At 52.5% G+C, this 12,489-nt stretch overlaps 1 protein-coding gene across 1 annotated transcript in view; it reads left to right on the top strand.

Annotated features, from left to right (window-relative positions):
• Positions 1-12,489, top strand: part of Hspa12a (heat shock protein family A (Hsp70) member 12A) — a 138,893-nt gene that overhangs the window by 11,448 nt on the left and 114,956 nt on the right. The gene's annotated exons all lie outside the window — the stretch shown is intronic.

The raw sequence follows: 12,489 nt of genomic DNA, 5'->3' as shown, positions 1-12,489 counted from the left end.
GGGCTATTCATGTAAAAGGAGAAAGGGGGAAGGGTGCCACCACAGACTCCATTGAAAGCCACTGGCTGTTCATTTACATTCACACTTTTTAAAAATGTTAACTAATGATGTTAAATGGTCCGCCAAAGGTCCTGGCAGGTCAGTTGTAGAAGTGTCATTTCTGCCTAATTAGGGCTCTTGTGGCTGCCCCAGGCTTCCAGTGCAACTGGTGACAAGCGGGAGCTGACAGCTTCAATTGCTGCCGGGAGGAAGGTTGGGCGGTCATGTTTTCCAACTCAGCCAGGTGTTTGCTGAATGGGGGAGGGGCCTGGCGAGATCTGAGTGAGCCTCTATGATCCTTTTCTTTCTCTCTGCCCTCCTGAGTCCTTCCCCTTTGCCTGTCTTGTCTTGTGTCAAGGTCAAGAATGAGCTTTGCTAATTCAGCCATTTGGATTATCTCTGGGAGGTCGTTAGCAGTCCCAGCCCAGTGGTTTCAAGTGGTCCCAGAGCCCAGATGCTGGATTTTCCCCCTTCCCTAAAAATCAGAGAAAAGAATAAGAAAAGTGCTCTGGATAGCAAACAATAATGAGTAGAAAACAAAACCAGAAATTGTCACAGAAAGCTCCGCAAGCATTAAAGATCGCTACCAGGAAAACTGTTTAAGGAGAGACAGCGGTGGACGCTGCTCTAGATGTTGAAAGGAAGACAGACTGGCAACAGTCCTTGCCGGCTTCCGTGGGCTGGATTGTTCTGGCACATAGCAGGTGCCTGCTTAGTTATTTGCCGGTGTGGTTTTTCAAGAGCAAACGGCAGGTTGAGAGGCAGGGGACTGAGGAGATTAGGAAGCTGCTGCTCTTCATGCTGCCCTCACCCTTCCAGGCATGCTTTCTGAATTTCTCAGTTGCTCCTAAAGTAAACTTGTAGGTCGATAAGATGATCTTGGTTGTTCTGTTTTGTTTTCATAAGAAAACAAGCTAACTGTCGCTGGTGCGGGTGCCCCTGACTGCAGTGACCACTGCCCCCAGATGGCCCCTCCACAGGGCGGGACATCTGGGTCCCAGGTCTGAGTCTGTGTCCCCTCCCTAGCGGCTTATGAAGTGAACACAGAAGCACGGGAGTGCAGGTGAACACACGTGCACACTTGAAGCACATTCCTGGGTCTGTGGCACAGTGGCAGGATAATTCATGGACACTTGGGGGCAGGGCCACGTTACAGGGAGACTGAGCTGGAAAATCAATGCTTTATGAGAAGTCCAGACTAGAGCCACAGGCCTGAGGTGGGAAGGGGTGTGTGAGGGTGGTGTCTCCAACTTCCCTCGACGACTCTCCCTTCCCAGCTGCTGCACCTGCTCGCTCTCATATTGCACCGCGAGAACTGGGGCCTGAAGAACGGCCTTCCAGGCCTGATGGTTTGTTGTCAGAAGAGGGTTGCAAAGGTTAAACAGACGGCTTACATCAGCACATCTGGGCTGAGGCCCTGTGTCTTCCCTAGTCCTCCATGGCTGAAGGTTACATGTCGTTCTGTGGGACAAGCTGATTCCCAGCCTCTAGTCAGAGACTGGACCTTGCTGAGTTGGGCCTCTTCAGAGCCTGGCTCAGAAAGTACTCAGCGCATGTGAACAAAGAAAGCGGGCAGGATTGTCTGATAGGCGTGCTCAGGGCGAAACGTGAGGAAACCAACCGGGCCTTATTCCAGCAGTTCTCTTTGTTTGCCGTGCCCGAGGTTGGGGTGCTCCTCCGTCACCACCTCTCTCACCCTGTCATGGCACATGTCTCTTTCTCCTCCTCTCAGATGACCTGCATCGTGCCACTCGGTTTTCCAGGGAACTGTTTATGTCCCAGGCTTTCTGTGACTTTCTCTCTGAGCACGGTCCTGAGCCCCTCTGCCCTCCCCGCCCACACCCACCTCCATTGACTCTCCACCCTCAGCTCTGATCGCAGCCAGCCTCCTCCGAGGCCCGGCGATTGTTGTATGGCTCTTGTAAGTGCAGAAAAAAGTGGCCACTTAAGAGTCTGCTCGTGCTAGGAAGATAGGTGTTTACACATCATCGGGAGGGATTAGTGGGAAAGAAAACCCTCTATAGCATCTAAGTCAGAGTGGAAAAATCAGCTAATTAGTTACGAAAACTAAAACAAACGAGTGGTGTGCATGGACAGAGACAGGACGGTGCGGTCGGCAGCAGTGGCGTTTGCCGCCCTGGGCAGCCCGGTGGGGCCCTGCAGAGCCGGAATCGTGTTCATTACACTTGCTCTCTGAAAGGCAAACCCAGTGTGCACTATTACAGTCTTCAGCCCTTGACTGTCTTTTCCACATCTGACCCTCCTTCCTCTTTGACCTTGAACCTCCACTCTGGATGTGGCAATTCCCCGGCCCTGTTTGGATGTTTCATGTGTCCGAGCCTGTGAGCAGACTCCACTCGGTTGGACTGCCTGCCCTCCCTGCCTTTTGTTCTTCTCACAAACATCTGTTTCTAGGAAAGATTCAACTCCACACCACATCCACAGAGCTCCTCCTAAAGCCTCCCAAGTGAGACTGGCCTTTCTGCCTTTGTGCCCACTCGAGCTTCATGTTCTTCTCAATAACGATAACTAACAATGATACCAATGATGAGAGCTCATTTTACTGAGTGCCTTCTGCAGTCCAAAGTGTAAGGGCTTCTGGTGTTGTGTTCTGTAAGCGTCACACCATGAAGAAGGCGCTGTTGTAGCTAGTTTAATGAAAGGGGCTCTGCAGCTCCAGGGACGTGCTGGATGTGGCGTGGTTTCCAGGCAGTGAAGTTGAGACCTGAGTTAGCGTGGGTCAAGTCCATCATGGGCTTCTCTCGTTTAGACCTCCAGAAGACATCCTGCCCCCTGCTCATGGGCTGGGGCATGGGGTTTTCAGCTTGTATCCTCACTGAATGGTGAGCTCCTTGGAACTGGGGACACTCAGCTAGGGCTGAGGCCCAGCAGCTGCTTTAATAAAGTTCAGTTACGCTAAAGGTGTATGTATGTGCATGTGTGTATTTTTCACCTTGTCTCCTGTGTGTGCCCACGTTCATATGTGCGTATAAATATGTGCCTATTTCACATACATGTGCACACATGTGCATGTTCTATATACAGTCTGCCAGGATGTACACAGACATGCAGATGATGTCAACGTGCCCTGCACCTAGGTAAGAGTGTTTGCGGTGGGAGAGGATCTGTTGAGGTCTGGAAGCATGTGAGTGTGCTGTGTGGTTCGCTGCCTTTGAAGCCCGCATCAGCTTGAGGGGCGCCGCCTGCATTCCTTGACACGCCTGTAAACTCTGCAGTGTCTGCAGGGTAACCCTCCGCGTTTACACCTCAAGGCCCACTGGCAGAGGGGCCTCGGGCATGGCATCACCCTAACCCCGAGGGCCCATCCCACTGTGGAGGGCCACACTCCCTGGGCACTTGCTGTTCCTTAGGCCTGACCCTGACTGAGCCAGCAAGCAGCCTTTCTCTGGGATTTGGGATCCAAATGCCTGCTTGTGTTTCTGCCCTGAGTTTTCTCAATGATGGGCTGGGCAAAAAGATGAAATAAACTGTTTCTTCCCTCAAGCGTCTGGGTCGGAGTGTTTTGTCACCAGCAGGGATTAACCTGAAATGGTGGTGCAGGATGGGAGGGGCCAGGCTGATAACGGCCTGGGTGAAGGATGGCCTTCACACCAAGGCTCTGCTGGACTTTGAGACAACAGTGATTGGCAGAGTGGATGAAGGCTGAGTGACAACCAGTTTTGGGCAGCAAACCCTTCTACGTCTCCTCGCTTATCTCTTGCCTCCTAACGCCTCTGGTGCAGGGAGCACTTCCGTGTGCCGCTCATCTGCCTGCTGTGCGCTCGCAGACTTGCAGCCCCTTCTGTGGTTCTCTCTGACATGAGAAATCCAGCGGGTGCAGAGGCTCTGATAAAACGTGAAAGCACACCGGTGCTCCTCCTGCGTCTTTGCCACTCTACGGAGTTCAGTCAACTGTGCTTCTGTGAGAACAGCATATCTGCCTGTCATGGCTCATGAATCCTTGCAAATACTTGGCATTCTTTCACAGAAGTCAGAATTCATACGTCCATATAAAGATGGCTTCCCAAAGTATGGCTTGGATGCAAGACTGTCTCTCAAAGCTCTGTATGAGATTCAGTATTTTGCTCTTTGCAGCTTGAACTTATCCTCAGCCCCAAACACAGGCTTTACTCAAGCCCAGTGCGTGGTAGGCAATCACTCTGCCACTGAGCTAGATCTCGGTCCTCTGTCCTCGGAACTCCTGACGTCTTGAAGGAGAAGCCCTGCGTCTTCATTTGGGCAGGCTCTCCCCAGGTCTCTCTGAGTGTAAGTCACAGAGTGAAAGCCTTAAAACTTTAACATGTGTCCCTCCCCCCCCCACACCCCGGCAGCAGGAGAGACGGGTGCTTTTTAAGAAATGGGGCTGGGATCAGTGAACTGGCTGGAGGTGAAAGTGCCTGCCACCAGCCCCGACGGTACGGACATGGCTTCCGCTGTCAGCCCAGAGGGTGCCAAGATGTCCTGGAAGTAAGCTGAGGTTTTCAAGACTCTGGCTGAGGGACTAAGTAATCTCTCTGAGGAAAGTCCTGAGGTGCTCTAGAGTGGAGGATGATCTTGAGAGCATTTGGGCCTTTGAATCTTCAGAGTCCACCTTCCAGATTTAACCAAGTACGCGTGAGAAATCAGTGAAAGCGTTCCCAACTCCTGCTCTTGTCATTGTCCCTAAGCGTAGTTGTGTGGGAGCTGCCCCAGCATGTTGGCGTTTGTGCTCATAACGTAAGGAATCTAGAGATGATTTAAAATATTCAGGAGACGTGTCAGCTCTGTGCAAGGACTATTCCATTCTATGTCAGTGTCCTGACTTGTTGGTGCTTGTGGGGCCCCTGGGGCTAATCCCCCTAGATACTGAGAGAGGCCTGCCTGCAAGCCAGTGGGACCTGAGTGTACAGTGCGCAAAAGCTGTCTGCTTCTTCTTCCCAAGCGCCGACAGCAGCTGTGAGCTCAGCACCGACAGTGTTGGCGGCAATGGCACCAGCAGAAGAGGTGTCTGTCATCCTCATCTGGACTCAGTCGCATCAGGTGCTCAGGGTGGCCCCTGCCAGTGGTGGGAGGGCCCTGTGGGTGTCTCTGTGGAAGAGAGCATAGAAGGTGTGATGGAAGGAGGAAAATACCACCAATAGCTGTGAGAACATAAACAACCGTTAATGTTATTTAAAATTCTTGATTCATGAAGATAGAAATGACAAGATTCAGAGTGTTTCTAAGACAACAGTGAGCTGGCCAGCTGACAGACAGTGGCTTCGTTTTCCCTGGGGTGGGGCGAGCTGAACAGTCAGCTCGTTCAGCAAACACCTGGGGAGCCCCACCAGGTTGTGAGGTCACATGGCTAGATTTGAAACCTGGCTCTGCCATCACCACTCTGACCTTGAGGATGTCACACTATTTCCTCAGCTGCCAACACCCTCTGTCCTGAGAAATGTGAGTAGGCTAAGTGCCTCACTCCTTAGGTCTTAGGAGATTCAGATGCGTGCGAGGCGTCTGCCACAGTGCCTGGCACAAGTTAAGCATCTAGCTAATATGAGTTGTGACCCGCATAACTAACTAAAGCACCATTTGTGTGTGAAATGAAGCCCAGAAGGAAGCACTGTGTTAACTGCTATCATGTGGTAGCGAGGCTATAGGTGATTTGGTCAAATTAACCCTCCCCCCAGGGTGTACAAGCTACTTGTGAGATTTTAAAACAGAAGGGAGAGTAATCCCAGCTGACGTCTCTGGTGCTTTTCTCAGCTTCGTGGGCACCCCTGCCCGGTCCTGTTTCTTGAACAGTTGGAGAGCGGAAAGGAATGCCCAGGCTGGCGCACTGATGACATCCCATGGACCGTCAGCTTGAAGTTTCCAGCTTTGCAATTCACTCAGCGAACATCTATTAACCCGTTCTGTGGGCAGGCGGGACAGCAGGGTCTGAGGAGACAAGGTCACTGGTTCTCTGGAGCTGGCTGGTCCCCATTCCTGGGTCATCAGAGCAGCATCTGATGGTGAAATGATCACTTCAGAAGTGAGGAGTAGCTTGCCCCGAACTTGACCCCCAGCTGTGTTGGGGCTGGGCGTTACACACGCAGGCACTTTGTTCTCTGTTATCTCTGAAACTCTAAAGCAAGCTGGCTTGGTGAGGAGGGTTTGCTCCCCCATAGAGGAACCCTCTGCCAAGTGGGTCTCAGCCCTGGTAGGCCTGAAACTTCATATATAGACCAGCCTGTCCTCAACCTCAGAGCTCTGCCCACCTCTGCCTCCCAAATGCTTGGAATAAAGCCATGCACTGCTACACTGAACACAAAAGCTCTTAGGTGCCCAAGCTTTGGCGTCCCTTGGAGCACCCCACCCCAGAGCCAGCGGTTGTCAGAGCATGGATAGGTGTGTTTTCCTTGGCATTGTAGCATGATGTCATCGACAGAGTTTCACATTCAAGAACCACACAGTCACAAACAATTACAAAACTATCTCTTACTGTTCCGACTGAGCGTGCAGCTTTGCATCATGTCACGTTCATAGCAGCTCCAGGGGTCACGTGTCGGAGAGCTGTGGAAACACTGGAGAGTGGGAAAGAAGTCCTAAAGCACGGTGGCTAAAGTCCCATTACCAGGTCCCTGGTGGGGAACTGGCTGACGGTGTTTTCCTTCTCTTCATTGAAAAGAAAATTAACGAGAGCTAACTCTGGCTTGGTGAAAAGGAGGAATGGGCGGCGGCGGGAGGAGTGGGGTTTAGGGTTAATAACCCAGGTTTTTCTGGCAAGCGTAACACGGACCAGTACATTTGGTACACACAAAGCAAAGAGAAGATAGCACAGATGTCACACCTTACACAACTGTTGGCATTGTGTGACTGGGTGGTTTCTGCCTCCTTGGCCAGTGCGCAGACCGTTTTAACACCGTCCGGGGGTCTCCCCCATCAGAGAAACAGTGTGTGCCTGGGCGTGCCCCCCCCCCCACACCATGCAAAGGGAAGCTTGAGCCATAGTCCCCTCTGGTGGTTGAAATGAGAATGGCGCCCAGAGGCCCTGAGTCGGTGTGGCTGTTTGGAGAGGGTTAGGAGGGGTGGCCCTGTCGGAGGAGGTGCGTCACTTGTTGCCACCTTTGAGGTTTCAAAGACACATGCCATTCCCAGTGTGCTCTCTGCCTGCTGCTTGTGGCTTGGGAGGTGTGCTCTCAGCAGTTCCTGCTGCCTCCTCTTCCCTCTGCCATCATGAACTCTAAGCTCCCTGGAGCCATAAGCCCAACTAAATGCTTTCTTTTTCATCACAGCAAGAGGAAAGTACCGACAGCACCCTCAAACAGCACGGAGGACTCCAGGCAGCGGGGAACATTATGGCTTTTCCTTATTAAGGAGTATCATTCCAAAAAAGAAAGGAACCCCTCTGGGGACCAGGGCCGCTGGGACCCAGTGGCAGAGCTGCGTCACACAGCTAGGTGGCGCCTGGACGTAGCTGCACAATGGCAGCGTGGGTGCAGGCGGTCCAGAGTGAGTGCCTTCGTTAGTAACGATGGGTAACTGAGACGATTCAGGTGCTGTGAGGGCCGGCAGCGTGGGTGCCGTTAAAAGTTCAGGCCCGGGGAGAAGGCCTTGAACACACTGATTGGACCTTGTTTGGGGCGCTGTCAGCCTGGCACTTGGCTGACACTGGTTGTTGTGTGTGGAGGCTGCAGAAACTCACTAGACACTGGGATGCATGTGAACCTTGAGATGGGGCTCGGCTGGAAAGGAGTGAGTTCAAGATGTGTCCAAGGAGGGGGCTGGCTCTGTCGGTGAGCACTCAAGGGGTCGGAGCTCCGCCAACCTCCTGCACATCTCAGGTGGCTGGCTCCCCCTTGAAGGATCAGAGACAAAACCTTTGTGGACACAGGAGCCACAGTGCGCCTTAGGGCTGTAGCTCTCCCGGCCCTGACCTCTGTAGCAGCCAGGGTCAAGCAGCCAGTAGCACACACGCAAAAGAGTTTATTTGTTTGCTTTTGATACAGGGTCTCTCTGTGTGGCCCTGGCTGTCTTGGACTCACTCTCTAGACCAGGCTGGCCTGGGACTCAGAGATGTGCCTGCCTCTGCTTCCTGAGCGCTGGGGTTAAATGTGTGCACCACCACCTGGCAGTTTAGGTGGGAGTAGAATATTCCAAAGAAAAGTGAGCCTTGACACACCCAGATTACCTCAGACAGTCCACACAACTTGTGTAAGAGGGCACCAGTCACCCGCTTCTCTCCCTCCATGTTGTTTATTCCCATATATTGGATTCGTGCAGGGGAAATCCACCAATCTGGGCCACATTTACTTTATTCTTAGTTGTGGCTGATGCTGACTGACTAAAAAGAACTGACACTAATAGGAAGTGTGTTGGGTGGGTGTGGTGGCGAGGCTCGAATCGCTGGAGCAGGAGGATGGAAGTACTGAGGCCAGCCTGGGTTACCGTGAGCCCAAGGTCAGCCTGAACTGTATGGCGACACGGAAAGCCGCAGCAGCCTGGGCGTGGGCAAACTTCCAGTGCTCCGGTTCCTCTGCCAGCTGCAGGGCTGAGGAGGCGACTCCTAGGTGAGAACGCGTGCCACGCGCAGGCCCCTAAGTGTGGGCAGGGAGCAGGCTGCCTGTACCTCCTACCCCGGTGACGCTGGGGTTTGCCAGGACTTGGTGGCTACCATCCTGGTGAAAAGTACTACCGCACAGTAATAAGGTGGAGCCTGATAGATAAGCACACTGACTTCCTCTAGAATGTGTGTAAAGCACCGGCACAGATGTGCACAGGCTACACACACAAGCACACACTTGAACACACGTCTGTACAGATTGTATAAGTGAACACAGCTATGGAGTGGGCGGCCACATGCAAAGCAGCTTTTAAGGTTTCTCTTCAGTAGGCAGAAGAGAAAAGAGTGTGACTTGTGGGCAGTTCCCGTGTGATGGGTTTTAGGAAATGATGTCTCAGCTTTGGCTGCACAGAACTTCTCCCCCCACCCCAAGTCTCTGCCCTCCTAAACAAACTTACAATCCGCCGTGCTCTTGCTGGAGAAGAACGCTCCTAGATATCAGCAAGAAGGTGTTAGTGGTAACAGGTTCAAAGGCAGTTTTGTGCTGGTCTCCTCACGTGAGCAGTGGTGTCTGAGCAGGTCCCAGGAGTGCCCTGCCGGTGTCACCGAGCTCACACAGCTGAGTGCGTGGCCCTGCGGCGTGCTGGGGGCGTGCCCAACACAGACTGCCGCTCATTCACTGCTGTCCAGCCGAACAAGCCGCTTTGGTTTTGGCTGATACATGTCAAGAAATAAAGGAAAAGTGAGAAGCCAAAGCTTGGTCCCCATAAAGGTCCCCGCATCGACTCCTTCTTCTTTCGGGATTTGCACACTCTAGGTCTTCCGCAGGCTCCCGATATCTTGCACTCTTCTCCGGCTCTTTGGATATTCTTCTTCCTGTGTGGACATTTCCTGCTGACCTGTTATGTCCCCACATTCGCTCATCCTCTCCTCTGCTGTGTCTAACTGGCACCCAAACCCTCTGTCGGCTTCTTGCTTTTATTTAACAGTGTTTTCAACCATAGACACCAAGGCCTTTACCCAGAGTCCAGCCTGTAGTGCCTCCCCCTTCCCCCTAGGCCAGCACCTGTCATCCTGTCGCTCCAGATGAACTGACGCCTGTTCCAGGAAGCTCTCCCTCACCAGTCCAAGCCCTCCAGCTTGTCCCCATGCTTTCTCCCTTAGTGTCACCAATAGCATCCTTTCGCTGTTTTCTTTGTTCCTCTTGTAGTGATACATCCTTGGTTCGTACCCCCTGTTACATGCTTGTTGACTGTCTATGTGGATGACCTGAACCTTGGCCACCTTGCCATGGTCTCAGTTTTCTTGTCTGTTAAGTGGGGCATACATGTAATGGAGCTTTGGTTGCTGTGGGACCCCCAAGCTTGACGGCATGTGCATCGGCTTCACCAGGAGGCCTTGGCTAGACAGACCACTGACCCCACATCAGTTCCTGCCAGCTCTCTGGAGAGAGGCAGACATTTGCCTTCTAATGTGTTCCTGGGCCATTTTGCTGTTGCTGTTCTGGGGCCATACTTTGATAGTCCCTGAAGAAGACAAGACCATCCATAGCTCTTAGACAGGCTGCTCGCATTACCCCAGGGCTGACGGAATGGGTGTGAAGGCACCGGATGTGGAAAGGCTGTGTACACAGCAGAAACGTTTTGAAACTCGCTGTCAAAAAGAAAAAGGTCAGGAAAGTAGTGGAAGGAAAGAAAAGAAAAAAATCAAACCCTGTCTAAGTCAAAGGGATTAGCACCTGCTCATGGGGTTTCTAAAGCAAAGGGTTCATTAAATGGAAATGCCTGTGAGCAGAGCTCAGGGCTGAACTGGTCCAGGGAATAGTGCTGAACAATGCAGCAAAATGAAGCCAGTGACGACAGCTGGGGGTTTGGAGCGTGCTTCCTGCCAGCCTAACATTTAATCTCCTTCCCAGAGGGGAAAAGCAGAGAATCAAAATTAATAAGGGAAGTTTGGAGTCCAGACCCAAGGGAGACGAGAAGAAACACCTGTGAGCGCAGCCCCGGAGGGGTGCGTCATCGAGGAACAGCCCAGAGTCCACGCCCTCACTCTCCCCTCCACAGGCCTCAGCTGTTCTCCACATCCCTGCTCCCCTGAGCCTGCCATAAACCTTCCTGTTTCCCTTCCCACGATGAGCCTTCTGCAGTGAGATTTTAAGACTGAAACCATGTGAGCTTTACATGGCTGCCTCCTCACTCTCTGCTGGTTTCCGTTTGTCTGTTCCTTTTCTAATTCTGTCAGACCCCAGAGGGAGCAGCTCTCCAGCTAGGGCCTTGTTTTAGGGGTGAAAGCTCCCCAGAGAGTGAGCACTGGTGAGGCTTTGCAAACCACCCACACGTGGAATCCAAGTTACCTCCTGCTGTCTTAGTGAGTGTTCTGTGTGGGCCAAGGGACCTTAGAAATGGACATGTGTAAGTGGGTGCTTGCCCACACTGTCAGAGGGTTAGTCTGTGGCCACTGGTGGGAGCGTGAGGAAGGCAGGAGGGCACGGTGCTGTGAGCTCACATCAGATCCAAAGGTTGAAAGCAGAAAGAGCACAGGGGTATCACAGTGTTTGAAACCTCAGAGCACACCCCCAGTGACGCACCTTCTCAGCAAGGCCATGCCTAACCTTTCCCAAGCAGTGCCCCTAACTGAGGACCGAGCATTCAAACATTTGGGCCCATGGGGACATTCTCACTGAAGCCCCCGCACCTGCCAGCAGCCCTCTGAATTGTTGAAATGATTGCTAAAAGCTGTCTTCATCGCCGTCATCATCGTCAGCAGCAGCAGCTGTGCCAACAGCAATGGCACACTTACTCTATACCAGACAACTGACTCTTCCCTTCAGTGGCCTCTTCCGTTTAACCATCTTAGTCTCAAAATGTTGTTTTCAGAAGTGGGAAAGTAAGGCTTCAAAAAACTTGATCAAATTTAGGCTAGAAAGGGCAAGACCTGGTTCTTGAGTCGATCCAAGAACGTCTCCCAAGCATCTGTCTTCTAGAGTGCCTGGAGTGTGTTTGCCAGGGCAGTGCGGTTAAAATAACTCCAGTGCTTGTGTGTCTTGGTGCCCTCACACCCACACCTGCCTGGTCAGCTGTGTGGAGTAAGTGCCCACTGGGTTTTTAAGGTAAGCCTGTTAGGTTTTAGCTTGATGGAGTCTGCCATCTGGCTTTCCAGAGAGATATGTTGACAAAGACAAATCTGGAGTCAGCAAGGAGAGTCATGATTGGCAAGTGGTGTCGGCCTCCGCAGTCAGCCGGAGCACTGGTACCCAGAGGTCCAGAGACCGCACCTTCTGTGCTTACAGCTGCGTCTAGAACAGACCCTGGGATGGGAGTTAAAGGCTAAGCTGTGATCCTAGGCCCTTCCGACTGGCAGCTGAACGTTCTAGAAACAGGTCAGCTCTGGGACCCTCACCTCAAGCGCCGGCCATGTGGTGGCCACACCCATCATGCCTATCTCATGGGGAAGTAGGAATGACCTTCTGCCTGACCCACGTGGGATGAAGTACTGGGTGTGCTGTTAAGTCGATCAGACGTGTAGGTACAACAAATCAGGCCCCGAAATAGACACAGTGTTCCGTAAAGCAGATGTTTTATTGCCTCAGTAATCTGTATTAACCTGACTCTGGGTAAGATAGCACAAGGCCCTCAGCTAACACAGGGTGCTTCCCAAAGTGACTGACAGGCTGCAGGCTACAGCCCAGGCTCTTGGCACAGAGACCCTGTGGAGACACTCCCAAGGCCTACAGTCAGGAGTCAGGGGAGGCCATGAAGTTGAAGGTCAGCATGTCTGTGAGCTTGCACTTTGCATCCTCCAGTCTCTACAACCATCTTCACACCCCCCCTACACCTGTCTTCACCCTCCCTTACACCTGTCTTCACCCTCCCCTACACCTGTCTTCACCCTCCCCTACACCTGTCTTCACACTCCCCTACACCTGTCTTCACCCTCCACTACAC

This window comes from Psammomys obesus, unplaced genomic scaffold, assembly GCF_907164565.1.
Source record: "Psammomys obesus unplaced genomic scaffold, mPsaObe1.curated_primary_1811, whole genome shotgun sequence".
Classification (NCBI taxonomy): Eukaryota; Metazoa; Chordata; class Mammalia; order Rodentia; family Muridae; genus Psammomys; species Psammomys obesus.
This window is presented reverse-complemented; position numbering and strand designations above follow the sequence as displayed.